Here is a 4286-nt window from a genome sequence, read left to right as displayed (position 1 = left end):
CCATTCAGACTCTGAGAAATCATATTGACTTGCTGAGTCAATATTTTATTCTGAGCCAATATGGCATTCAGAGTATCAATTTCAAGAACTCCCTTCTTCATAGGCGTCCCATTACTCATAGGATTCCTTTAAGAAGTATACATGAACTGGTTATTTGCAACCATGTTAATGAGTTCTTGAGCTTATGCAGGCATTTTCTTTAGGTGAATGGATCCACCTGCAGAATGGTCCAATGACATTTTAGATAATTCAGAAAGACTATCATAGAATATATCCAGGATGGTCCATTCTGAAAGCATGTCAGAAGGACACTTTTTAGTCAGTTCCTTGTATCTCTCCCAAGCTTCATAGAAGGATTCACCTTCCTTCTGTTTGAAGGTCTGAACATCCACTCTAAGCTTACTAAGCTTTTGAGGAGGAAAGAATTTGGCTACGAAAGCCGTGACTAGCTTATCCCAAGTGTTCAGACTATCTTTAGATTGAGAGTCCAACCATACTCTAGCTCTGTCTCTTACAGCAAACGGGAAAAGCATAAGCCTGTAGACCTCGAGATCAACCCCATTGGTCTTAACAATATCACAGATCTGCAAGAATTCAGTTAAGAACTGAAAAGGATCTTCAGATGGAAGTCCATGAAACTTGCAGTTCTATTGCATCAAAGAAACTAATTGAGGTTTCAACTCAAAATTGTTTGCTCCAATGGCAGGAATTGAGATGCTTCTTCCATGTAAATTGGAATTGGGTGCAGTAAAGTCACCAAGCATCTTCCTTGCATTGTTATTATTTTCGGCCATGTCTCCTTCTTTTTCGAAAATTTCTGTCAGATTTTCTCCAAAGAGTTGTGCTTTAGCTTCCCTTAGCTTCCTCTTCAAAGTCCTTTCAGGTTCAGGATCAGCCTCAACAAGAATGTTCTTATCCTTGTTCCTGCTCATATGACAAAGAAGGAAATAACAAAGAAAATATGGAATCCTCTATGTCACAGTATAGAGATTCCTTTATGTGAGTAGAAGAAAAGAAATTCGAACACCAGGAGGAAGAGAGGGTTCGAATTTTTAGATGAAGAGAAGTGTTAGTAAATAAATAAAATAATTAGAAAGAGATGATGGGGAGAGAATTTCGAAAATTAAATAAAAAGAAAATAAAAATTAAATTAAATTAAATTTAAAACAATTAATTAATTAAAAAGGAACTTTTTGAAAAAGAGGAAGGAATTTTTGAAAATTAGAGAGAGAATTAGTTAGGTAGTTTTGAAAAAGATATGATTAAAACAAAAAGATAGGATTACAAAAAAAAGGATTTGAAAATTAATTTTGAAAAGATAAGAAGTTAGAAAAGAAGTTAGAAAAGATTTTGAAATTAATTTTGAAAAAGATATGATTGAAACTTAATTTGAAAAAGATTTGAAAAAGAAATTTAAAAAGATTTGATTTTGAAATCAAAGTTGATTACTTGACTAACAAGAAACTAAAAAGATATGATTTTAGAGTTTAAAGGTTGAATCTTTCTTACTAGGCAAGTAACAAACTAAAATTTTTTTGAATCAATCATATTAATTGTTAGCATTAATTTCGAAAATATGAAATAAAAATAAGAAAAAGATTTTGAAAATAAATTTGAAAATTTCGAAATTATGAAAGAAAAATGAAAAAGATTTGATTTTTGAAAAAGATTTGAAAAAGATAGAATATTTAAATTGAAAATTTGATTTGACTCATAAGAAATAATAAGATTTTAAAATTTTTTGAAAAAGTCAATTCAAATTTTCGAATTTGATGGGAAGAAAAAGGGAAAGATATTTTTTTTTATTTTTTGAAATTTTAATGATGAAAGAGAAAAACAACAAAAAGACTCAAAACATGAAAATTATGAATCAAAACACATGATGCATGCAAGAACACTTTGAATGTCAAGATGAACACCAAGAACACTTTGAAGATCAAGATGAACATCAAGACTTATTTTTGAAAATTTTCAAGAAAAGAAAAACATGCAAGACACCAAACTTAGAAATTTTCAAACTTTAGACACTAATAATTCAAGAATGCATATGAAAAACAAGAAAAGACACAAAACATTAAAATTTAAAGATCAAACAAGAAGACTTACCAAGAACAACTTGAAGATCATGAAGAACATATGCATGAGTTTTCGAAAAATGCAAGAAAGAGATAAACATGCAATTGACACTAAACTTAAAACTTGACACAAGACTCAAACAAGAAACATAAAATTATTTTTGATTTTATAATTTTATTAAAATTTTTTTTTTGTATTTTTCGAAAATTATTTTGAAAAAGAAAATAAGGATTTCAAAATTTTTAATAGAAATTCTAGGAATCTTGCAATGTTAGTCTAAAGTTCCAGTTCAGGAATTAGACATGGCTTACTAGCCAGCCAAGCTTTCAGTGAAAGCTCCGGTCCAAAACACTAGACATGGCCAATGGCCAGCCAAGCTTCAGCAGATACAAATCAGACATACAACAGATGATACTTCATCCAACTTTATATGCTGATAAATGGAAGCCTCGGTCCAAATAAATTAGACATGGCTTTACAGCCAGCCAGGCTTCAACGTGCTCCATGAAACACTAGAATTCATTCTTAAAATTTTTTGAATAAAAATATATTTTTTTTATTTTTTCGAAAATAAGAATAATAAAAACAAAAAGGTTAAAATTAAAATAAAGTTACCTAATCTGAGCAACAAGATGAACCGTCAGTTGTCCAAACTCAAACAATCCCCGGCAACAGCGCCAAAAACTTGGTGTGCAAAATCGTGATCATTCCTTCCTTAGTAACAGCACTAAAAACTCAATACGCACGTTCATGTTCTTAATTCTGTTTCACAACTTCGTACAACTAACCAGCAAGTGCACTGGGTCGTCCAAGTAATAAACCTTATGTGAGTAAGGGTCGATCCCACAGAGATTGTCGGCTTGAAGCAAGCTATGGTTACCTTGTAAATCTCAATCAGGCGGATTCAACTGATTTTATGAATTGATAAGTAAAAGATAAATAAAATATAAAATAGGATAGTGGTACTTATGTAATTCATTGGTGAGAATTTCAGATAAGCGTATAGAGATGCTTTCGTCCCTCTGAACCTCTGCTTTCCTGCTGTCTTCATCCAATCCTTCCTACTCCTTTCCATGGCAAGCTGTATGTTAGGCATCACCATTGTCAATGGCCACCTGTCCTCTCAGTGAAAATGGTCCAATGCGCTGTCACTGCATGACTAATCATCTGTCGGTTCTCGATCATACTGGAATAGGATCCATTGATCCTTTTGCGTCTGTCACTATGCCCAGCACTCGCGAGTTTGAAGCTCGTCACAGTCATTCAATCTCTGAATCCTACTCGGAATACCACAGACAAGGTTTAGACTTTCCGGATTCTCAAGAATGGCCGTCCATGGGTTCTAACTTATACCACGAAGACACTAATAACTCGGACTCGGTCCCCTGTATTAGATATCCAAGAGATATCCATTCAATCTAAGGTAGAACGGAAGTGGTTGTTAGGCACGCGTTCATAAGTTGAGAATGATGATGACTGTCACGATCATCAGATCCATCATATTGAAGTGCGAATGAATATCTTAGAAGCGGAATAAGTTGAATTGAATAGAAAAACAGTAGTACTTTGCATTAATCTTTGAGGAGCAGCAGAGTTCCACACCTTAATCTATGGTGTGTAGAAACTTTACCGTTGAAAATACACAAGTGATAAATGTTCAGGCATGGCTGAATGGCCAGCCCCCCAAACGTGATCTAAAGATGAAACTAAAGATTTAAACATAATAGTAAAAAGTCCTATTTATACAAAATTAGTTACTAGGGTTTGCAGAATTGAGTAAATGATGCAGAAATCCACTTGTGGGGCCCACTTGGTGTGTGCTTGGGCTGAGCATTGAGTTTTACACGTGTAGAGGCTTCTCTTGGAGTTGAACACCAGTTTGTAGCCTGTTTCTGGCGTTGAACTCACTTTGCAACCTGTTTCTGGCGTTTGACTCCAGAATGCAGCATGGAACTGACGTTGAACGCCAGTTTACATCGTCTATCTTTATTTAAAGTACAAACTATTATATATTGATGGAAAGATCTGGATGTCTACTTTCCAACGCAATTGAGAGCATGCCATTTGGAGTTCTATAGCTCCAGAAAATCCATTCCGAGTGCAGAGAGGTCAGAATCCAACAGCATCAGCAGTCCTTTTTCAGCCTGAATCAGATTTTTGCTCAAGTCCCTCAATTTCAGCCAGAAATTACCTGAAATCACAAAAAAACA

General features: G+C 34.1%; 1 non-coding gene across 1 annotated transcript; it reads left to right on the top strand.

Moving 5' to 3' along the window:
• Positions 1 to 293: 293 nt before the first annotated feature.
• LOC148572162 (small nucleolar RNA R71) lies at positions 294 to 401 on the top strand. Its single transcript, XR_015908499.1, has one exon. It is a non-coding gene; the product is annotated as a small nucleolar RNA R71 (small nucleolar RNA).
• The last annotated feature ends 3885 nt before the right edge of the window (positions 402 to 4286 follow it).

Source organism: Arachis ipaensis, chromosome B3 (genome assembly GCF_059453495.1).
Source record: "Arachis ipaensis isolate K30076 ecotype BB chromosome B3, ASM5945349v1, whole genome shotgun sequence".
Lineage (NCBI taxonomy): Eukaryota > Viridiplantae > Streptophyta > Magnoliopsida > Fabales > Fabaceae > Arachis > Arachis ipaensis.
The sequence above is the reverse complement of the archived record's forward strand: the minus strand, read 5'-3'. Positions and strand labels throughout refer to the sequence as shown.